At 43.4% G+C, this 25,347-nt stretch overlaps 1 long non-coding RNA gene across 4 annotated transcripts in view; it reads right to left on the reverse strand.

The window, feature by feature from the left end:
* The window catches only part of LOC126263059 (uncharacterized), a 498,584-nt gene that overhangs the window by 176,886 nt on the left and 296,351 nt on the right, over positions 1–25,347 (reverse strand). Inside the window, exon 2 of one of the 4 annotated variants that reach the window (XR_007546809.1) lies at positions 8,363–8,446. The exons of the other annotated variants lie outside the window; for them this stretch is intronic. This is a non-coding gene — a long non-coding RNA (uncharacterized LOC126263059). The remainder of the gene's footprint in view (positions 1–8,362; positions 8,447–25,347) is intronic. 4 annotated transcript variants of the gene reach the window in all.

Here is a 25,347-nt window from a genome sequence, read left to right on the forward strand (position 1 = left end):
TACTGAACATGGTCAGCAACGCGCAGCCATGTTGCGCTCCAGGATGGTAAGACGTTCTTGTGGTAGGATGTTCCAATACTCAACACAGCCAGCAACATGCAGTCATGTTCCACATGAGGATGGTAAGGCTTTCTTGTGGCAGGATGTTCCTGTACTCAACATGGACAGCAACATGCAGTCATGTTCCAATACTCGACCAACGCAGACACAACAGCTGAATGGTCGTTGGTGCCTGCGGACGTGCAACAGTACGCCTCACCATCTCATCCCACACGTGCTCGATGCCATTTAAGACGGAGGAACGAGCAGATCAGTTCATTCGCCGAATATCCTCTCATTCCAAGAGCTCCTCCACCGGTGCAGTTCGATGCAGTTGCCGCATTGTCCATCAATGAAAATGTAGTCAGCCGAATGCATCCCTGAAAAGATTCACACCGGGAAGGAGTACAGTGTCACTATAGCGTTGCCGGTGAGTATACCATGACAAAATATTTCGAGGTCAGTAAGCTGATGCAACATCATGCCTCCGCACACCTTAATACCTGTAATCCAATCCATCACGTTCGGCCGGCCGAAGTCGCCGTGCGGTTAAAGGCGCTGCAGTCTGGAACCGCAGGACCGCTACGGTCGCAGGTTCGAATCCTGCCTCGGGCATGGATGTTTGTGATGTCCTTAGGTTAGTTAGGTTTAACTAGTTCTAAGTTCTAGGGGACTAATGACCTCAGAAGTTGAGTCCCATAGTGCTCAGAGCCATTTGAACCATCACGTTCGACAAAGTTACTCGGTGCACTGCATAGTCCCATATGTCGCAGTATGAGAGTGTGTGCAGAATTACTACTCAGACTGAACCTGCTCTCATTATAGATGAGCTCGCCAGCGCACTGATCGTCGGTCCAGTCCCTATAGACTTGGCGCCATCGCACATGGTGCCGCCGGTGCGTTCGTGACAACGGAACACAACATGCTGGTTGTCGGGCAAACACACCACCTCCATGCAGTCGCTGTGCAATAGAACATAGTGGGATTTTGTCCATATCAGTCCAGTTGAATGTGGTTACAACTGCACCCGCTGTTTGACATGGCTCCTTACTTGCACATTACACAATGAAGCGGTCATCTGCTGCTGTATTTGACCGTGGTAAAATACTTCCTGTGGTTCTGTCAGTAGTGGTTCGGTACGCTCATTTCCCAAGCGAAACAGCAACAGCAATACCAAATTCATGGGCTACACTCGTCACAGTTCGTTCTTCTTTCACTTTGCTTATGGTTCTTTCTCGTGTGTAGTCATACAGATATTGTCTCTGAGCCACGTTGTGCTGAAGAACACCACTGCCTTGCACAGTAACTGCTCACTGGTTGACACACAATGTCGTTTCTCGTCTTTCAGTTGTGTCGTGTAAGGTGCGGAGGGAGGGGAGGTAGCCGCATTAGGCTCCATAGTCACACTTTAACGTCACGCTAGGTGACCTCAGTGTATCTGTGCACGACAGGAAGAGACCTGCGAACACAGTCCTGCACCTTCATACATTTCCACCGAGTGGTTAATACGTTATGTTACTTTACTTATACCGTCCTGCAGTTTTGCAGAACAATGTACTTTGAACGCCTCCACGTACGGCTGGTCCCGGCGGACGTTCGAGTCCTCGCTCGGGTGTGGGTGTGTGTGTTTGCTCTTAGGATAATTTAGTTTACGTAGTGTGTAAGCATAGAGAATGATGACCTTAGCAGTTAGGTCCCATAAGATTTCACACACATTTGAACATTTTTTGCCTCCGCGTATTTCGCTAGGTTGAAGTTCTGTCTCGTCACGTTCCGTGCCCACTAGTTGAAAACGGCGCGGTGTGAGCATAGTGATACATGTGCCTCGTCTCAGCTCAGCACACACATCTGAGATAAAGCTCGACACGTCTGTAACACGTAAAAGTGATCAAAAATGGTTCAGATGGCTGTAAGCACTTTGGGACTTAAAGTCTGAGGTCATCAGTCCCATAGATTTAGAATCACTTAAACCTAACTAACCTAAAGACATCACACACATCCATGCCCGAGGCAGGATTCGAACCAGCGACCGGAGCAGTCGCGCGGTTCCGGACTCAAGCGCCTAGAACCGCTCGGTCACCACGTCCGGCTACATAAAGCGTGTCTCGTGGCTTATGCCAGGTGGAGAACGACAATGATCCTGCTACGCCGATATTTACGTTCTGCTGAGGAAAGCAAAGGGTTTCATATAAACCTTTGTTTTACAAACAAAGAGTACTGGTCGCTGTATAACTTTTCAAAATGAAATCGTGCTGCAGAATTTAGAGGAACCATTAAATCATGCTACAGCAAGAAGTTCACTGTATTATCCTAAGGAAGTGACTTCGCTGTTGTGTCTGTGTGGTATATTTGGGAAGGGTCAGCACATATTAACGGTTGTCCAGTAGTTGGTCAACCATTTGTTAGGAGGAACAAGTTGACCATAAGTGTGCTCGAAGGCGCGCGTGCCTGTTGGCTAGCAGTTAGCGGGCAAGGCCAGCGCGGCTGCCTAAACTGGCACGCGGGATAAGTTCTGTGGAAATCTGTTTGGTGGCTTGCTCTGCATCAAGCCCTAACGTTCGGAACAAATTAGCTGTACTGTCTTCTTTGCTGTTGAGAGATGCATCTGCCTGACCTGTGCTGGTAGTATTCTTCAAGGGTTATTAAAAGGGAAACAACACCGAAACCGACATCCGAAACCGTGCGAAGCTACGTGCAGGCAGGCAGCCTTTCAGTCAGCTACGCCAGCTTGGGAGCCATAGTGCGTACCATCAAGAAAAGCTACTACAGATCTCACTCCGGGTGAGAAGGGCTTTCTAGACGTTAAGAACAAAGCTTTCTCTCTTATTTCGTCTCGACATCATAGGAATAGGGTGAAATCCATGCTACTGTGGTGCCTGATAAATGAATACGCCGCCACAGTGATTCTCGGACGAGTCATAAAAAACGCTCACGTATGTAGTTTTAGTAGCAGTCATTTCTTATAGAGTGAGTAGATGTATTTATCCACGTAACCTCTTTTAGTTCTTTTCACGATTACTTACTAGGTCACAGCTGCTAATATAGACAGTTTACCAATAAACAAGATGTATGAAATTATCTTGTTCTATAAAACAGACGTTTCATAACTTAAGCGTCACTATCGGCTTCTAAATTTCGATTTATCATGACCATTAGAAACCTATACAACTGCGGAGACATCGTCTATATTTGAAGCAATCAATCTGGGAAATAAAGCACACTCTAACCCGTCGTGAAATTATTCCTGCGCTACTAATCGAAGTGATTTTGATATGCCTGGATCAAACTTGCACCAGACCTCAGTCCCCCATATCATACGCACGGTAGGTTGATGAGTCTCATCGTTACGTTATTTTACTACGCTGGTTGAAGTCTTCACTGCGGCCAGCAGCCTATAATTAAAGTGACAAGCAGACAGAGTGGTAAGCACTTGTGACATGACATTCACCACTGTCAACGTGCCTGATGGATAACCTAAGCAGCGCGTATGATTGTACATTGCACAAAAAAATATATCAATCCATCGTCAGTGTTTGAAACGATCTAAAAAGAAATATTTAGCGTAGACGATTCGCATCTGTTCATTCCGTCTCGCAAACTATCGCCTCAGTCCAAGAAGTTTCGAGACTACATTGAAGAAAAAAAAAAGTTCTGTGGGATTTCTATCACTTTTTTTGAATTAAATACCGTTGAGTTACTTGAAAGAACACATCTCTGTCTCTTTTGAACTTAAGAATGGTTTTGAGCTCGCCATTGGGTAACAGTTGTTGTATTAGAGGGAGTAACAGTTAGATACGTCTCTAGTAGGCTGTTCGTGTTTGGCAGCCGGCCGAACTGCCATGGCACATTTGTTGTGTAGAATATACTAGTATATTGGACTGAGGTGTCAGAGACATGGATGAGGACATGCATATATATGCAGATGGTGGTAGTATCGCATACACAAGATATAAAACGGCACTGCACGCGCAGAGCTGTCATTATTACTCAATTAACAAATGTGATAAGGTTTCTGACGATCGTATGGCTGCTCTGCGGGAATTAACTGACTTTGAACGTGGAGTGGTAGTTGGTGCTAGACGCATTGAAAATTATATTTCGGATAACATTAGGGAATTCAACATTGCGAGATCTAAAGTGTCAAGAGTGTGCTGAGAAGACTAAACTTCAGTCATTACATGTCACAACGGATAACAGAGAACAAAAGCGTTTGCGTAGAGTTGTCAGTGCTAAGAGACAAGCAACAATTTGCGAAATGACAGTAAAAATCAGTGTGTGAACGTATACATTAGAACAGTGCTGCGAAATTTGGCGTTAATGGGCTGCGGCGGCAGACCGACGCGACGGCATTGCCTGCAGCGCTTCGCCTGTGTTCGTGACCATATTGATTGGACCCTAGATGACTGGAAAACCGTGGCCTGGTCAGGTGAGTCCCGATTTCGGTTGGTAAGAGCAGATGGTAGGGTTCGAGTGTGGCGCAGACCCCACGAGTTCATGGACCCAAGTTTGCAACGAGGTACAGTGGAAGCTGGTGGTGGCTCAGTATTAGGGTGCCTGCCGCGGTGGCCGAGCGGTTCTAGGTGCTTCAGTCCGGAACCGCGCGACTGCTACGGTTGCAGGTTCGAATCCTGCCTCGAGCATGGATGTGTGTGATGTCGTTAGGTTAGTTAGGTTTAAGTAGTTCTAAGTTCTAGGGGACTGATGACCTGAGATGTTAAGTCCCATAGTGCTCAGAGCCATTTGAAACGTTTTGCTGAAGTTGAGACTACATAGTGCATCTAATCTTCTCTTGCACCCTCCTTATACAACAATCTCTTCGTCAGTAGCGAAAAGTCATCGATTGTAACACAAGATCTTACCTTAAAAGGTAATGTTGATGCAACAGGAGGCGATTGGTTTGAAGAACGTTCTGAACAGTTCGGGCGAATGATTGGGGCGTCCAAATTGCTCGACATAAATCCTATCGTACATTTGTGGGACATAATCGAGAGACTACTCGCACACAATCCTACAATGGTAACTTCTGCTGTTACGAACGGCTATAGAGGCAGATTGGCTCAATATTTCTGCAATCGACTTCCAACGACTTATTGAGTCCAAGATACGTGGAGTTACTCCACTACACCAGGCAAAAGAAGCTGCGACACGGTGTTAGGAGGTATGCAATGACTTTTGTCACGTCAGTGTATGTATCCGTGTCTAACTCTTAGAATATTAGTGGCACATATTCTTCAAAAAAAATAATTAATAACTATCAGGTTGTATGTCTTGCGGAAATAAGGCAGAACCTTGTCAACAGCCAGCCATCACAGACCTTTTCTGAATCCGGCAAACAGTATCGTACCGTCATCTTAGGTTTGATCACTCGTTGGCTATGCAGCCCGCACATTAAGAAGAAAATATCAGAATCATATTCAGCAGTGATAAAAGGGGAGGAGCTTACTAATCATATCCAACCGATACAGATTACAGCAGCTATACAGTACGTCTGTTCGCAAAATCTCGTAACAAACTCTAATTTCAAAGTTGGATAGAGATATAGGAAAAATAGACAGCGGATTCCAAACATCTTTGAAGATGGTTACAAGTGTTGTGTGATGAACTTTTATGAACTGGGTGCAGAATGAAAAATTGTATGGTGAACACTGAATCTAAATTAGTGGTAAGAATAATCAACAACTATAAACTGGTGGAAATTGCAGAAACTTGTGGAATTAGATAAATTAATCGTAACAGTAATGTGATTTTTGTCGTAATAATTACGGTTATGTAACCTTCTTATGCTAAGTAGTATTAGGAGACCTCTAATACAGACATTATTTCAATTACCTCAAAGATTAAATTTAAAAAATCGGTACAGAAAATAATCTACTGCAGGTGGTAGAGGATTAATTAAGACATACAAAACCTAAGCTACCTGATTTAATACCACAAAAACATGATGCAAGGCGGAAGAATTTCAGGTTAAAAGCGATAAACTAGAGAGCGAAATCACGAATCAGAAAAGCAGTTCGATGGACAAAGATGCAGTGTCAAAAATCTGCGGTTGAAACTTTTAATTTAACTTGACAGTCCAATTTAGTAGTTGCTTCAGTAAAATGACAGTGCAGTGACAATGCGACTGATGTAACTGAGGCGCTTTGTGGCGTGCAAGCTCTTGGTGTAGATACTGAAATAAAATTTTATGACATCAGCGAGAAAATAGGCAACTACTCCGACCATGCATGGAAATCTGGTTGCATATTTTTGAAGAATGAGAGTAATACAATGAATGGTGTGGCGAATGTATTGTTTCCACATCCGGACTTAACGAACCACAGTTGTAATCTGAGAGCTCCGGGATTCTAACCAGTTCATGACACACATTCGCTGGTTTTTACTAAACTTACCTAGTCAGGAAATTGATGCACGAGTGAACCACTTAAAAATAAGATCACTGTTGTCAGGCAAATAAGCGTCGCAAAACTATAAAACTTTTAAATAAACTGACACAGTTTTTTTAATGAATATTTGTCACAATACCGTCAATGAGACATTAAATCATGATTCTCGACACCACCAAATTACACAAGGAATGAGTTGAGCTGGTGCTAATAGTTACAAACTCACATTGGTGTAAATGCAAATAGCGAACGATGCAGTTAAAATTAACTGATATTTTAATTCAAAGCGCCACGTTGTGGTACAGGAAAGACTGGTTTGGTTTTTGCATCATGAAATGGACGAAACGTGATTGATATTAGATTACTTAAAAAATGGTTCAAATGGCTCTGAGCACTATGGGACTCAACTGCTGAGGTCATTAGTCCCCTGGAACTTAGAACTAGTTAAACCTAACTAACCTAAGGACATCACAAACATCCATGCCCGAGGCAGGATTCGAACCTGCGACCGTAGCGGTCTTGCGGTTCCAGACTGCAGCGCCTTTAACCGCACGGCCACTTCGGCCGGCTTAGATTACTTACAGCATACTAATAGAGAAAGTGCTTTAATAACTTTTTTATGTCTTGACCACATTTTTTTATTTCCAAAAACACATTACGCATCTCGACTTTCCGTCGTTATCAAACGCTACAAAATACAAGACAAAATTGGTATTAGATGGTATGGAAATACGTTACATTTCACCTCTGGTGAGAGACATAGTACTATAGTACTACGACTAGAATATTGCTTTCTAGCTTAGCAGTGTTATGTCAGTCGTCTCGACTTCAAGTAAAAAAAGAGCTGGAGTCCTCATTAATTTACTTCTGCCTTCGCATCAAAAGATAAAGTGTCATAACTTATGGAGTATAAGAATTCTAAAACCACATGCGTAACCGACCTAGTGGTCGTTTAACATGATTATGAAGCCATTAGATATGTGTCCTATTCGGATGAGAGACAGGGTGACTTCATCATGTCAAAGTCGTATATTCTGTGACCTGCAGGGTGACTTCACCGTGTAAAAGCGATGTGTATGAAGTGAGACTTTGCCGGATGCTTGGCCATTCACACCATCTTCCACAGTCGTATGTTCTCTAACCTCCTTCGCTACATGTCTGCTGGCTCTTTCCCCCAGATCCCACTGGCCCTAGCTCCTCTCCTCCGTGTTATCACCACATTATATCCGGACTTGTCGCATTAGGTAAGACGATGTTGATAATCGAACCTGAATGCTGATTAAACAATTCTGGCAACTGTATTGAGGCCCATTAAATGTAACACTGACGTAAGACATGGACAGTTGATTCTAACCAAATCATTTATCTTTCCGGGAAATTAGGTGTGCTATTTGCTAACTGAACAAATGACAATGTGAAAGGCTTCAGAATGGTAACACCTCTCTCAAGTGGAAGAGAATTATGCTGAAAAATATTTTAGGAGCAGAGGTTCACTTTATATGCTACCAACACGAGCGACCCGTTGAAGACGACGTTGTAGACCATCTGGTTGCTCATCCAGTTAGCTGTTGAACATGGTTAATATCAGACTGACCAGAGGACATGTGGAGTCAGAGGACAGAGAAACAGGAACTGTTAGCAAAACTTTGTATAGTTCCATTTACCTTCCTTTCCAGAGGAAGAACAAGGAGGAGCTCGTAATAAAAGACAGTGGCTTAAGTAGTTACATTGTAGGCCTCTGTCATTCCAGATTAACTCATCGTACGTAGGACAATGGTAGTGAATGTCGGAAGAACGGAATTCTATCTGATACTACAGGCTATAAGTGAATTCACACTATTACTAACTCTAGGCCAAAAGTTCGAAATAAATGTAATACTTTATAACACATATCTGTGTACAGAACTAGCGCTATCTCTGAATTACTAAACATACTCTACCTCTCATCGAACTAATAAGTTCTTTTCCAAGAGGAACGTCTGTTCACCCTGGACTCGTTTTTTGAGGAGATACTGCAGAAGCGTCTGCAAGAAGAGAAAGAAGTTCCTTCAGTTATGGTGAGTGTAAATTACAACAGTAGAAAAAATACTAGCATTTGGTTTCAAAGTGAATTTTTCGTTTTCTCACTACATGATAACTTACTCTCGAATATGATACTAGTTACTGCTCTGCTTCCGGGTATTAGGCTGAATTGTTGTGTTTATTTCGTGCTCAATACTTCCACGGACGTCCCAGTGATTAACTTCACGTGCGGCGAACTTTGCGGTAATGTGTATTCGGTGCTTGGACTGAAACCAGTCAGGGATCGTCACACGACCTGAGGGATATGGCTCGGTCAGTTGTTGAAATGTTGACCATAAAGCAGGAATAACAACACGGCATAACCTCAGAAGCACAGCATTAACCAGTCGTACCAAAATAGTGTTAAAGATAATGTGATATTCGTTATTTGTAAGTATGAATAGTTGCTGAGAAGTGAAACGAATTAAGTTAGTTGGATAGTAAATTGAATTATTATATTCTTAATATCGATATCTGTATCCTGCTAACTTAGGATAAATGTTACAATTCGTTACACTTTTCTATGAGAGGAAGTAGTACAAATCCGGAATCACTTAACGTGTTACATAACATGAAAGTAATAAGATCTTTTCCAACAGGAAGCCGTGCGGTTCTAAGCGCTTCAGTCCGGAACCGCGTGACTGCTACGGTCGCAGGTTCGAATCCTGCCTCGGGCATGGATGTGTGTGATGTCCTTTGGTTAGTTAGACGTAAGTACTTCTAAGTTCTAGGGGACTGATGACTTCAGAAGTTAAGTCCCATAGTGCTCATAGCCATTTTTTCCAGCAGGAGCGTCAGTTCACGTTGGACGCTTTCTTTGTGCAGTTGCTGCAGAAATGGCTGCAGGAGGAGGATTAAAGTCGTGCTGTTACGGTGAGTGGTACTTCGATTTTGGTAGAGAACTACAGATTTTGGTTTCTAAGTGTATTTCTCGTTTCATGACCACATGGTAACTCCCTTGACATAGGGAATCTTCATGTTTTCTCTAGTCTACAGTTTTATGATTTTAAATATAACTGAAATAATATCAGCTTAGATACATCCCCATGGCTACAAAGTTCTTGGTAGCCCCATAAACTTTGTTAGTACCCATAGTCTGATCTTTTTTTATGCCAGTTGTGAATTGTGTTCAGATATGTAGTCCTTTCGTGACATACATTTCGTTTTGCTCCAGTATAGGTAGGATACACTTAAACTCAAGAATCAGTGGTACAATATGGTTTCCTACGCATTCACATCATGTACAGCCGTTCAAAAAACATTCTCCTGTGTCATCTCCGGCCCATAAAACAGTTATCAAGTTTACAGCACAGCTTAAGTTTCAGCGTCCCATGATTATACTTGGTGCTTTGGTCCTATTTTTTATACTGCATAATCGTTTATTTTTCTGTCGCGTAATTATCCACGAAGCTCTCCTAATTTGAAATGAACATTTGCACAACTTATTTTAAGAGATTCTAGTAATTTGATATTGATGCCTTTGCTCACAGCCTGAATTCTCTCCGTTCCTTAATGAGTATAGTACAAGTAAGAATAATACATCACTCTGCGTGAGGTATCGACTAACTCTAAAATATTCTGATACTTGTAACAACTATCTACCATTATGATGCAATAATTCTGTAGACCATTTGACCACAGTAGACCGCACTCCGGGACGAGTATACAGGCAAACATTCACTGTCGGTAGTTTTCATATTTGCGATAATTAGTGTTCTAGGGTTCATGAGATGGGGCGATAGAAACACCGCTTCTATGGATACAGAAAACGACCATTTATTACCATGGGGTCCTACGATAATTTAGCACTTTTCTTTACAGATGTCATGTCAACCCACCATAATAGGGTGACGTTTTTAATTTTGAAATTTATGTTTGTTGGCAGATCACTCCAGTGCCCTCCGCGCCCACCTTGGAGGTCTGTACATCACACCGCGCAGCTCTTGAGAGCCGCCATGTTAGACGCTGGACGTGTGGACGCGTGGCCATCAACGCGACATATGGTGAAGACCGTCTGGCTGCTAAACTGTTCGACGGCGATATCGTGGCGAATACCACCTGAAACCACAGTTACCGATCCAATAAATCTTTGGATTAATGATATAGCACGTCTCGTTATTTGTTTTATTTGCAACAGGCGGCGTTGTGGTAATGCAGGGGACTCGCATGACGGTGGTTGAAGTTCTCTTTCGACCACCTAGATGAAGGGGTTGATGGCTTCTCTAAGTAGATTATGGCAAACGCGAGAATGGTTCCTTACGAATAAAACTCTTTTGATTTTCTCTCCAATGCGAGTCCTATCTGCCATTATCTGTTCGTCAATGAAAGTGGAAGTTAGAAGTGAGTAATTCCTACTTCTTATTTTTATTCGTGTAACAAAATGAATATAAGCAATAATAGTAATAAAAAAACTGTTGTGCCAATGGTACACGAATGGAAAAATTAGGAATACACTGGACTTCTCATTCAAAATTTGTGTATGAAGTTTAAGAGCAAAATCATTGACACTAATGATAACACTCAAAAGACTACACTGACTACAAAATCTCTGCTTCGAAGGATAACATATTAGTCGCTATAATCCCAAAATTTACTATTTAACTCAACATGTAATACGGCCCTACACACGCAGCAATTAAAATGTAATCAACATTTGTCGCCCTCAGCATACAGTGCTTCACTCACTAACGACTGTCTATACTTTTACGTAGAAACACCACTGATCAGCCAGAAAATTGTGACCATCTACCTAATAGCCGGTATGTCCAGCTCTGGGACGGATATCAACGGCGCGTGTCGTGGTATGGATGAAATGAGGCTTTGGCAGGTCGCTGGAGGGGGTGAGACCACATCTGCACACACAAGTCACCGTAAATTACGGGGAGGGGTGCGATGAGCTGTGACGCCGCGTTCCGAGATGTCTTCGATCGGGTTGGGAGGGCCAACACATCAACTGGAATTCAGGACTGTGTTCGTAGAACCACTCCACTCCATCAGATTCCTGGCCATGTGACATGTCACCTTCTCTTGTTGAAAATTGCCACTGCCATCGGGAAACGCGATCGTCATGAAGGGGTGTCCCTGGTCTGCAATCAGTACACGGTAATCCTTGGCCGTCAAGGTACCTTGCACAAGCTCCACTGGTCCCATGGATGTTCCCCAGAGCATAATGGAGCCGCGTTCAGTTTGTCTCCATCTCACAGTACAGGCGTCAAGGAGCTGTTGCCCTACAAGAGACGGATTCTCACCCTCCCTTCGGCAAGATAAAGAAAGTACCGAGATTAATCAGACCATACAACGCTCTGCGACTGCGCCAATGTCCAGTGCCGATGGTCACGAGACCAATTTAGTTGTAGTTGCCGATGTCGTGGAGTTAACATCGACACATATTCGTGTCTTCGGCTATGGAGGCGCTTCGTTACGAGTGTTCGGTACGATGAGTTCACATACACTTGCACTCTGTCCAGCATTAAGCTCTAATGTTCATTCTGCCATAGTTCGTGGCCTGTCCTGCTTTACCAGTCTGCCCAGCTTACGACGTCCGACATCTGTGATGAGGGGTGATCGCGACGAGTCATGCAGTCTTCCGAAATGCCATCACAATCGACCCTCGGTCCAACTGAGATAGATCGCGGGCCTCTGCCATTCTAAACACGGACGGCAGGCTCACAGATACTACATGCACCGTGCGTTTGTCTGATTAGCAGTCATTCCGCGCCATGTGTCGCTGCTATCGCCTGGACGGGTTTATATCGACAGTAGGTCGGTGGTCATAACATTCTCGCTGATCAGTATTGGGACACATAAATCAAAGCACACTTAGTATAATCAAACTGATGCTACAATTCGCTGAACTGCATAGGGCAAATATCAATTGATTAGCATGTGGATGTGACCTCAAGCGAGTAAACAAAGGTATTAATGAGGTATTAATGGTGCGAACATATTGCTCAGCCTTAAGATCGACTGAGAATTCAGAGAGAGTTCATGTCCGCTACTTCTTATACTGTGGCCCCTACCCCCTATGATTTGTTATGACCTTAAATTTTACTTTCAGGACTAACGCTACAAAGGTAAATGCTGTTCCAGAAGGCAGGTTTTTATTTTATTTTTTTATTTATTTCACCAAAAGTAAAGAAGGGTCGTTTGGAACATTTATTGGGGATACGACATGCGCTAGATGCGTAGCGTATACATCTGAACCACCTTGACGTTAGGATTTTGTCACAGACTGGATGGTTCCGCAATGTTCATGGCTGTACGGGTAACTTCAACCTGAAGAAAATGACACAGTTACTATGTCCCAAAAATAAAGTAATGAAAAAGTTTTAAAATATCTGGGTAATTTTAAGATATTTCGTTAGATAACAATGATAAGTAACTTCCGTTACACCTCTCTAAGAACTTTTGTGTGCAATAATAACGCAAAAACAAAAGAAGCAAACGTGATGCAGTAGTTGTTTGTTCTATATAAATATGACGATATCAGGATGTGTGACTGAAGCCCAGTAACGATTTCATGATAATATTGATAATGAAACTTCCTGGCAGATTAAAACTGTGTGCCCGACCGAGACTCGAACTCGGGACCTTTGCCTTTCGCGGGCAAGTGCTCTACCAACTGAGTTACCCAAGCACGACTCACGGCCGGTACTCACAGCTTTACTTCTGCCAGTACCTCTGCAGCGCACACTCCGCTGCAGAGTGAAAATCTCATTCTGGAAACATCCCCCAGGCTGTGGCTAAGCCATGTCTCCGCAATATCCTTTCTTTCAGGAGTGCTAGTTCTGCAAGGTTCGCAGGAGAGCTTCTGTAAAGTTTGGAAGGTAGGAGACGAGGTACTGGCAGAAGTAAAGCTGTGAGTACCGGGCGTGAGTCGTGCTTCGGTAGCTCAGTTGGTAGAGCACTTGCCCGCGAAAGGCAAAGGTCCCGAGTTCGAGTCTCGGTCGGGCACACAGTTTTAATCTGCCAGGAAGTTTCATATCAGCGCACACTCCGCTGCAGAGTGAAAATCTCATTCTGGAAACATCCCCCAGGCTGTGGCTGAGCCATGTCTCCGCAATATCCTTTCTTTCAGGAGTGCTAGTTCTGCAAGGTTCGCAGGAGAGCTTCTGTAAAGTTTGGAAGGTAGGAGACGAGGTAGTGGCAGAAGTAAAGCTGAGAGTACCGGGCGTGAGTCGTGCTTCGGTAGCTCAGTTGGTAGAGCACTTGCCCGCGAAAAGCAAAGGTCCCGAGTTCGAGTCTCGGTCGGGCACACAGTTTTAATCTGCCAGGAAGTTTCATATCAGCGCACACTCCGCTGCAGAATGAAAATCTCATTCTGGAAACATCCCCCAGGCTGTGGCTAAGCCATGTCTCCGCAATATCCTTTCTTTCAGGAGTGCTAGTTCTGCAAGGTTCGCAGGAGAGCTTCTGTAAAGTTTGGAAGGTAGGAGACGAGGTACTGGCAGAAGTAAAGCTGTGAGTACCGGGCGTGAGTCGTGCTTCGGTAGCTCAGTTGGTAGAGCACTTGCCCGCGAAAGGCAAAGGTCCCGAGTTCGAGTCTCGGTCGGGCACACAGTTTTAATCTGCCAGGAAGTTTGATATCAGCGCACACTCCGCTGCAGAGTGAAAATCTCATTCTGGAATATTGATAATATTTGCACCATTTTACGTCAGTTTCAGCTTAGATTTTGCTTTATTATATCGATAAAAACTAATTATAGATATACTGTATATTATAGACCTCTAAAATGCCTAGCACGATTAGGTGAAAAAGTTTCGTACACACACGTAAATTCATTTGTAACGGACGGAATATTCTCTTATCACTATGATAAGGCACAATTAGGTTGTTTCCAGACGATGCTGTCATTTACCGTCTTGTAAAGTAATCAGATGACCAAAACGAATTGCAAAATTATTTAAATAAGATATCTGTATGCTGCGAAAAGTTGCAACTGACCCTGAATAAAGAAAAGTGTGAAGTTATTCACTTGAATACTAAAAGTAATCTGCTAAATTTCGATTACGCGGTAAGTCACACAAATCTGAAGGCTGCAAATTCAGCTAAATACTTAGGGATTACAATTACAGATAACCTAAATTAAAACGATCACCTTGATAATGTTGTGGGTAGAGCAAACCAAAGACTGTGATTCACTGGCAGACCACTCACAAGGTGCAACAGGGCTACTAAAGAGACTGTTTACATCAAGCTCTTCCGCCCTATTCTGGAGTATTGCTGTTCAGTGTGGGATCCGCATCAGGTAGGACTGGCGGATGACATCGAAAAAGTTCAAAGAAGGGCGGCTCGTTTTGTACTGTCGAGAAACAGGGGAGATAGTGACACAGACATGATGCTTGTATTGGAGTGGCAATTATTAAAACAAAGGCGTTTCTCGTTGCGAGGGAATCTTGTTATGAAATTTCAATCCCCAGTTCTCTCCTCCAATTGCGGAAAGGTTCTGTTGGCACGCACGTACATAGGGAGAAATGATCATCACGATAAAATAAGAGAAATCAGGACTCGCACAGAAAAATTTAACTGCTCGTTTTCCCGCGCACCGTTCGTGAGTGGAACGGTAGAGAAACTTGTGGTTCATTGAACCATCTGCCAAGCTCTTTATTGTGAATGGCAGAGTTATCACGTTGACGTAGACGTAGAGGTGGACAATTTAGTTAATGCTTACAATAGAAGGAATACACAAGAAATCGAAATGGCAGGTAATAACTCCCGACCTACAACACAAAAGATTAGGATAAGACGACATAACATAAAATTACTAGGTAATTCAGTAATGCCCTTGATAGTTTATAGATATGGAAAAAAGTAAGGTTAAACAAGTAATTTTTCTTCCTAAAATGTGTCGGTGTTACGCAGTACGATAATGGAATAGTAATGTGAATTGTATTCATCACAATTTTCTAAATAACTTTCAAAATGTTCTTTTTTACGCTTTGCTTAAGGTCGGCCACACCGCAATATCTTTTTTTCCAGAATAATGCGGTAGCAAATCCGTCTAGTGCTGAATACAAACAAACATAGTCTCCTACACCACACACTTTTATTTTACCTTTAGCAGCACCATGACTTGTACACTTCAATAACTCTCTTCCATATAGTTATGAAAAAGTTAGGTATACAGCTCCTAAATTTATTTATTCTTGTGATTTCGATCAGTATGTACCATTTTAAGATTTTTTTCTAATTATATTACCACCACAACAAATAAACTGATGCATTTTAACATATTCTTAATTCGATACTTTTAGAATTTAATACGCCCCACTAGGGACATGTGCCGGCCACAAGATATTCAGGTCCGCTAGGAATAAAACTTCACCGATCCCCTCAGTTTGCAAACATTACCTGGGAAGTCACTAACCCATCCGGAGGACTCTGATCTGTAAATCAAAAGTGGAATCTGGCGACGTTAATATAACACAGCACACGAAGACGTAGAATTTAAAGGTACTGGACGCCCCATTTGTTCAATGGAAGGACGAACATAGGTATGTCATATTCCGAAGATGTAAAAGTTCGTCAAATTTGTGATCGGTTGATTTACTTTAACTGAAGGATAATGAAACGAAATAAAAATGAAATATGAAGAAAACTTAAGCGAAAGTTTAAATACTATGAGAGTGTTACTATGGCCATTTGCTATCTCTCACAAAAACTGTGAGCGACTCACAAGGAAAATTTTGGCCTCCTAAGCCAAACTGTGAAAATACAGCCACTGCATTTTGTAAAATTCACAACAATCACATTACACATCTCACGGCAAAAATTAAATAATCGCCAACAGTAATTGTAGTTATACAGCTTTCTGTAGCAGTGACTACTAACGTATATTCTTTAACCAAGCAAGGGAGCAAAATAATACTCTGTTGTATCGTCAGTTGACATGTAACGAACTACGTGTTTTTCCTGATCGTACTGGTTTCGTACATTTCGTACAATATAACTAAAACGGGAAATCAACATTGGTCGTTTTTAAAAGAGTTCCACACACGTCTCCCGCTGACAATCCACAAAATTCCCATAAGAAGTCTAAATAACATTCCGCAGTACACACTCTCGTAAGTAAATCAGCCCAAGTAAGAGTATCCAATGCTCCGGCTTCATCTCGCTCATCTGTAGAACACCTCCCACAGCATTCACTATTGCAAGGTATTCGGTTATCATTGCTCTAAACAGAATCAAACTAATCAACATGTTTGCCATTGAAGTAGCGCACTAGATAATACAGAATGTAGAGAACTGATGTTTGGCTGCTGCTGTATAACAGCAATGCTTACATCTGGGGCGAAAACTATGTGCTGCTGCCGGTCGGAGTGGCCATGCGGTTCTAGGCGCTACAGTCTGGAACCGAGCGACCGCTACGGTCGCAGGTTCGAATCCTGCCTCGGGCACGGATGTGTGTGATGTCCTTAGGTTAGTTACATTTAATTAGTTCTAAGTTCTAGGCGACTGATGAGCTCAGAAGTTAAGTCGCATAGTGCTCACAGCCATTTGAACAATTTTTATGAGCTGCTATGTCGTTACAGCACCACAACACATCGCTCGAGCATTTCAACCGATACATTTAACGCCCCAGTCCAATAATTATCAGCCTGCGACGTCAAAACGCATCACGTCTTTACTAAACTGATTAACAGGTGTGACCGGCCGTGATCTCATCTGGAGGTGACAGCGGGCGCTGTGTGCGCCTCTCCCCTGGTTTTAGCTGCCTTGTATTATGTCAATTGGGACTGACGCACAGTCGTTTTTTAACTGATCTCTGTCTTCGTGTTCTATAGTTTTTCATTTGGCCCGTACGTCCCCAGACGTATCCTGCACCTAAGCAAAGCAAAACCAAACCAAACCCTCCCCCTAAGGCTAAATAGGGGCGCACCGTCCCGGCCAGATGTACGGCACTGTGTTTCAAGTATGGTGAATCATTGGGGTGAACAAGAGCCTTCGATAACACCTGTCCACTTTGACCATTGACGTCATCACAAGCCTCAAAATGCAACACAAATTTGATCTAAAAATGGCGATTAGGACGTCATAATCACCAGTTCCTATACAACCAAAATACAAAAATCAAATTCGGAAATGTAAAAATTCTGAATAACGTATATTGCACCTGAGAGGGAAACTGCGGCAATTTTGCAAGATATATTCTCAAATAAAAACCACAGAATCCCAAAAATACTGAAGTATACAAAACAAAACAACCAGAAGAATACGATGAAGAATAGGATGCAGAGGTTGGCATCGAAAATTCAGAAATACAGCATCAGACTACAGAAATTCAACTGGTATCGATAACATCACTCCACGAATATAACTTAACTCAAAAGCCAGACACCAATAAAAAAACCAAAAAGAAATATCAGTACAGAAAGCGACAAAGTAAAACCTGTACAGGTAGCCAATGTCACGAAAGTTAGTGGAATACGGTAACAAGCACGTCACTTACCTACATAGCTCGACCGAATACTCCCATACCGGTAATTTCCAAGAATGGTTGCCTATCGAAGCCGGGGGCTCCAACTCCAAACGATAGATATCGAACGTGCGATTGTAAATCGGTCACGCGACTGTGGTGGCGGGCGTTATGAGCATGTTTATAATGGTCGCCACTGCAACGACAAAAGAAGAGCGTTACTAAAATACTTGTAATTACAAAGGCAACAACTTACCTCACTCGTCGTCGACCTTGTCGTCATGAGAAAGTCCATTTGATGAGTATGCTACGGGAAGGATTTTTTTTTTTTTTTGCCGTAACATTGCTAGACTCTGCCAGTGTCACACAAAAATATGTCTATAGTGTGACATACGTCAAGTTTGCCTTGCAACCGCAAGTTATGAAAATACAAATACTGAAAGAAGTTGAGTTCGTCTCTTCCTCCTGGACGTCCTTCTATTTTAATGGAAGATTTCACTGATTTCCACAGCCGCTCGATGTTCTGCGTGTGCACACTGGCGACATCGGAAGACACGAACTCTACAGAGTGGTTGACCAACTCGTGGTTGAATCCTTCTGCTTTCAGTGTCTTGAAGGGCTTAAAGCCGTCTGTAATCACTTTGCTACCAGGTAGCATAAAGTTCTTTCTTAAACCGACTAAAGGTACCTTGTCTCTGGGCAACACTTTTACCTCCAAGCACTTTCGGGACTCTAGTTCTGTACCACCGAATACCAAAATATATTTGACTTCATTCTTTAAAGGTCGTCCTCTCTCGTTTTTGCCCCTTGCTATGTGCGACTCGTCTACTTCAACAACTTTATTTGGTCCACCGATCGGTACACGGTAGTTCGTTACTACGAGGGGCGTTCAGAAAGTAAGCTCCGATCGGTCGCGAAATGGAAACGACTATGAAAATCCGATAAAGCTTTGCACAGATGTGTTGGGTAGTGTCTCTAGTATAACCCCAGTTAGCATCACGTCGCTCTTCTCATTTCTGAGCTCGCAGTGAGTGCGTAAAGATGTCTAGAAAATAGTGTCTGCCGCCAAGTACGAGGGCCTGGTGAGAAATTTCGCCTGAAGCTATGCAGCTAACATTACATAACTGTCGTGCTGTTTCTTCTTCAAGACAATTCTCAGCCGCATTCTGCAGGGGCAATGAAGATGCTCCTGCATCATTTTCAAATGGAAATGTGAGATTACCCACAATACAGTCCGCAATTGTCTCCCCCTGAGTTTCATCTCTGGTCACATGAACCGCTGTCTTTGAAGAGAACATTTTGACACAGACAACGAGGTGTAGGCCAGCGTGGAGAATTGGCGGAAAGCACTGGCGGCTGCCTTCTATGATGAGGCTATTGAAAAGTTGGTACAACGCTATGACAAAAGTCTAAGTCAGAACGGCGACTACGTAGAGAAGTAGCTGAAAGGTGTAGCTAATTGTTACAAGTAAAACATTTCTGATGTTCACTGTGGTTTCAATTTGGCAATCAATCGGAGCTTACTTTCTGAACAGGCCTCGTATTACATAACACACTTCTCTGCAAAACCCGAAATAAACGCAACACGGCATTAGTAGATAAGTCAGTTTCCGGTACTGTTGCTTGCAGGGTGTAGTCCCTAGTCCAGCAAGCTACAAGAATTATGCTGGTCTGGATTGAGAATTTGGAATAGTCAAACTATGTACTCTTCCTGTTGGTCGTTCGTTACTACAGTTTCCGCAAGGAAAAACTATTAGAACTCTTGTTACGAACTTTTACAGACTTCGCCCCACCACAGTCTACACAGTCCCTTCTTTTGTCATCTGGTATTTGTCCATATTTCGACAAATTCAAACAATTTTCTACAAAGCATGGAATCAGATTCTTCCACCTTAGAAAATCGGCTGAAGAAACGTCTACAATACCATACATCCCACTCACTATCAACTTAAATAGTTTGCGTTTTCCTAGAAAGTCACAAATAATTTATCATAACGCCCGGCACCACAGTCGCTTGATCGATTAAGAATCGCACCTTCGATATCTATCGTTTGGAGCCCGCGGCTTTGATAGATGGTAATTTCCAAGAAAGATAGCCTCTTGAAGTCTCGGCGTCTAAACGATACATTTTGAATGTGCGATCATAAATCGATCACGCTACTCTATTGGCGGGCGTTATGATCAATTATTTGTGATTGTTATTTTTATCTGTTTTCCGTCGTTCCATTAGTTGCTCTAAGTTACACACCTGCGCGAATTAATAGCAAAAATGGAATTGTTCGCGTAGCGTACACATATCAAGGTCTTTCACATGATGACAATACCAACAACGAGTAAGGTAAGTCGTCTCCTTTGTAATTACAAGTATTTTTGTTACGCTCTGCTTTTGTCGTTGCTGTAGTGATCACCGTAAATATACTCATAACGTCCGCCACCAGAGTCGCGTGATCGATTTAGGATCGCACATTCGATTCGTGTCGTTTGGACCCCGCGACTACTAGAGGTAATAATCCTTGGACATTACCGGCTCACCTTTGAAACAAATATGTGTAGAAGGTCACATATTTTGTAATCACTGTGTACTCACGTTACCAAGACAACCAAAGATATCGATTAAACTCTTGTTCATTATGAGTGTAAGCGGGATACAGCGCAAACTCGCTTTTTCTTAAGTAACTAAATTTATGGATTCAGTAACATGCCCACTCCATCAAAATTTGCAACGCTATGTATACATTATTTTGGGACACCCAGTATATATCCAATATAAACTACAAATGCAGCATAAGGTGACAATACAAGCGCCCCTAAGGAAAACAAACCAACGTTCCGCACACGTATGACGTCACCAGCCGCAACACCAATACTTTACAGCTCAAGCTCGACAGGCGATATCAAAGTTTCAGTTTGAGCTAATTACTATTTTGTCTTATCGAATGCATTCTCTCTTTCCCAAGTCAGTTTATTTTACTTGTTAAATTAACGCCATAATATTGCAACTAAGCACTGCAGTCACTGGGGATGACTGTCTCGTGCAGACAGAATGTTGTCTGCTGAAATAACCACCAGTCTCTGCAGTTGATACACTTTTCCGTTTCATCTTGTTGCGGTAGACATCTCCATGCTTGCAATACGGGAGGCATCTGATGAGGAATACGTGTCCCGCCGAGACTCATGCAGTTTTGTCGTTCCCATAGTTTGCGCTTTGGGGTCATGTTGTCGGAAGACGCTATGCGGATAATCTAGTTTCTCTATTCACCACACAGCGCTAAGATCTGAATTTTATTGCTTTTGTGCAAAATGCTGCTGTTTCTGCAACGATTCCTGATGTCGCCAACTTACTAACAAGTGAATACTTCAAGAAGCAGTAGCCAAAATTATCTTTTCCAGTCTAACATAAATGCCAGTTTTCAATGGCACCAGGTCCTTACCATCGTGAAGAGCGATGAGAACTTACATGTGGTGAGCCATGGGATACCATTACTGTATGCAGATTTCTAGTACTTCTAGAACGGAAATCACACACAGGAATACACTCAGCCGAAGAAAGAAGCACTGGTCATAGCTCCTCTTTTAACAGCACCTTCTCGTAGGCAGGTGGCGCAACGAAAGGCACTAAGCGGCTGGAAAAAAGTTCAGGTCACCCGCGTTTTCAACAAAACACACATAGTTATTGGTCCATATCACTGACTCCGTTAGGTTCTAGAAATGCGGAACATGTTTTATGATCACGCATTACGATCGAGGAAGATGTTCAACAAAAATCATTATGGATTCCACAAACAGACATCCAGCGACATTCACTTCAATTTCATGGTCAAAAAGATCTACAGCAGAAGAGAACGAGACCCGGGTTAATGCTGTTTTCGTTGACTTCGCACTGTCGCACTCGCGTTTAGAGAAAAAATTACGAGCAACGGCGGTTCGTCGTGTGGCGAGCGGAATAGTGGATCCCACAGATATATTCACCTGACAGAATTTTACAGTGCGTAAAAATTTTAAATTTAAATTTATCCATTCTCCTGCCTCTATGACAAATAGATACTTAGTTATATAATGAACCTCTTCGACGACGTCCGCATTCTTGCTTGAAACTAGTGGTCAGCTCTCGTGTGCTGGGTTCGGCGCATGCGCAAAATCCTATTCTGCACCACCGAAGACCACATTCCATCAACTGAGTTGGTCTGCTAGGGGCGGAGAAGGGAGTGTGGGCAGCAGGTGTCTCCTGTCCTCAGCACTGGAGCAACGCTCCGTCGTTTATGCACCAGGACAATACAACCGCTGAACCTCGCCGAAGTGTGGTTCCTCTTCCGACCCAGTCGTTCCACCAATGTGACACATAAATAGTAGATTTTGAATCTGATTCATGTCTGCACTATTCTGTAACTTATGATACCTGTTTTGTCACTGAACACGGTGGGAAATGATAGTTGTGGAACTGAAATAACAACAGGATTCAAGTCAGCTACGACAGGTAGGAAATTTCTCTGTTTGCTGCAGTTAATATGTCAGTACCGTGACCAGGTTTTACTGTGTGTCACGAGGGAAGATTCGATGTGCAGTTGTAAGTTTGAAGATGCCACTTCTCAGACGTGCAGCGTCTACAATAGTATATCCATATTTGTACTTTTCAAGTGTAGAGATTTTGGGTACTGAATTGTTTTTCCAGTTTCTTGAATATAAGTTCTGTATCTACGACTTATGGAGAATGGCGACGAAAATCAAGTTACGCTTGAATACTAAGTACAACAATAATGATATACACTCCTGGAAATGGAAAACTGAACACATTGACACCGGTGTGTCAGACCCACCATACTTGCTCCGGACACTGCGAGAGGGCTGTACAAGCAATGATCACACGCACGGCACAGCGGACACACCAGGAACCGCGGTGTTGGCCGTCGAATGGCGCTAGCTGCGCAGCATTTGTGCACCTCCGCCGTCAGTGTCAGCCAGTTTGCCGTGGCATACGGAGCTCCATCGCAGTCTTTAACACTGGTAGCATGCCGCGACAGCGTGGACGTGAACCGTATGTGCAGTTGACGGACTTTGAGCGAGGGCGTATAGTGGGCATGCGGGAGGCCGGGTGGACGTACCGCCGAATTGCTCAACACGTGGGGCGTGAGGTCTCCACAGTACATCGATGTTGTCGCCAGTGGTCGGCGGAAGGTGCATGTGCCCGTCGACCTGGAACCGGACCGCAGCGACGCACGGATGCACGCCAAGACCGTAGGATCCTACGCAGTGCCGTAGGGGACCGCACCGCCACTTCCCAGCAAATTAGGGACACTGTTGCTCCTGGGGTATCGGCGAGGACCATTCGCAACCGTCTCCATGAAGCTGGGCTACGGTCCCGCACACCGTTAGGCCGTCTTCCGCTCACGCCCCAACATCGTGCGGCCCGCCTCCAGTGGTGTCGCGACAGGCGTGAATGGAGGGACGAATGGAGACGTGTCGTCTTCAGCGATGAGAGTCGCTTCTGCCTTGGTGCCAATGATGGTCGTATGCGTGTTTGGTGCCGTGCAGGTGAGCGCCACGATCAGGACTGCATACGACCGAGGCACACAGGGCCAACACCCGGCATCATGGTGTGGGGAGCGATCTCCTTCACTGGCCGTACACCACTGGTGATCGTCGAGGGGACACTGAATAGTGCACGGTACATCCAAACCGTCATCGAACCCATCGTTCTACCATTCCTAGACCGGCAAGGGAACTTGCTGTTCCAACAGGACAATGCACGTCCGCATGTATCCCGTGCCACCCAACGTGCTCTAGAAGGTGTAAGTCAACTACCCTGGCCAGCAAGATCTCCGGATCTGTCCCCCATTGAGCATGTTTGGGACTGGATGAAGCGTCGTCTCACGCGGTCTGCACGTCCAGCACGAACGCTTGTCCAACTGAGGCGCCAGGTGGAAATGGCATGGCAAGCCGTTCCACAGGACTACATCCAGCATCTCTACGATCGTCTCCATGGGAGAATAGCAGCCTGCATTGCTGCGAAAGGTGGATATACACTGTACTAGTGCCGACATTGTGCATGCTCTGTTGCCTGTGTCTATGTGCCTGTGGTTCTGTCAGTGTGATCATGTGATGTATCTGACCCCAGGACTGTGTCAATAAAGTTTCCCCTTCCTGGGACAATGAATTCACGGTGTTCTTATTTCAATTTCCAGGAGTGTAGTAAGGATTTTCAGACTGGACAGTTACGAGAAAGTAAATTGGGTATCTGGTTGTGGAATCACAAACAAATTTTATTGTTTTTCGTGTTTGTTGTTTGCAAATGAAAATGCTGAGCGAGAAACGTATCGGATGCTACAAAGGCGTTGATGATTTCAGTCATTTATAATAGACGACCAAAAAAAAAAGGATTTGTCCAGATCTCAATTTTTAGGGAAAGGGGTTTTACACAACAACTGGATAGAGCTTGTAGGCATCCAATGGGAAGACACTGCGGCGGCCCGCCTCCTTCCGTCCTTTATCTGCGGCTACCAGTGAACTCACTGCAACCGAGCAGAAACCTACCGTACTGTAACTCGCACCAGGCTGCATGCAACGTAACTATTCCAAAAGTCGGGAAGAGGTCTTAATTTTGAATGAAAGGTGTAAGTACTGGAAAAACTTTGCTATATTCTTAACCTTGATATTTTACACGTTCACGTCCAAGCCCGTGCTAATCTCAACAGATTATGCACAAACGCGTTCATGCACGTTAGCAATTTTATGGTAACGTATTTCCCGAAATCTGAACAGATACTAAGCAGGGATTGATCTTAAATGAATATACTAGCCATGGTATTAAGTTTTCGGTGTCTAATGCACTCAAGTTTTTAGTTACCGACCTGCTCAATAAACCACGCGTAATTGCTGTCTTTTCTCATACACAAAATTGCTTAAAAAATGCGCACTTTCTAGAAAACACATTGCCTTCACTTTAAGGCAATTTTGAGGCATGTAGCACAACGAAAACAAGCAAATTATATCTTCCTTCGGAGCTCATACTACACACGACCGTTTCATTGAAAGGTTGGCTCCGACTATTCTAGACAGCTGTAAGCTTGCTCTATCTCCAAGAGAAAAGACGCGCGAAGAATACTCCGTCTTGATTGGTCAGTTTTCTTTAAGGCCAATAGAAAAACATTACTCTCACTTGTTAGTACGCGATTTTTATGACCAACCAATCAACAAATAACATGGTTTCGAACTGTACTTTTCATTAAATAAATTATTAGCATTATGATATTTTGGTTATACTTTACGTTATTAACTATTTTCATTTGCACTCGAATTAGCTTTCCTTTTACCATAAACGTACTTAACATATTACGTTACAAAATTCCACGTCGTACAACGTTCATCAGTAGAACAATGACCTACATATTTAATTTAGACCACATTCACGCATCATTCACACTGCTAAAGGCATTTACAAAATTGTACAGAGA

The sequence above is a fragment of the Schistocerca nitens genome, chromosome 6, assembly GCF_023898315.1.
Source record: "Schistocerca nitens isolate TAMUIC-IGC-003100 chromosome 6, iqSchNite1.1, whole genome shotgun sequence".
Taxonomy (NCBI): domain Eukaryota; kingdom Metazoa; phylum Arthropoda; class Insecta; order Orthoptera; family Acrididae; genus Schistocerca; species Schistocerca nitens.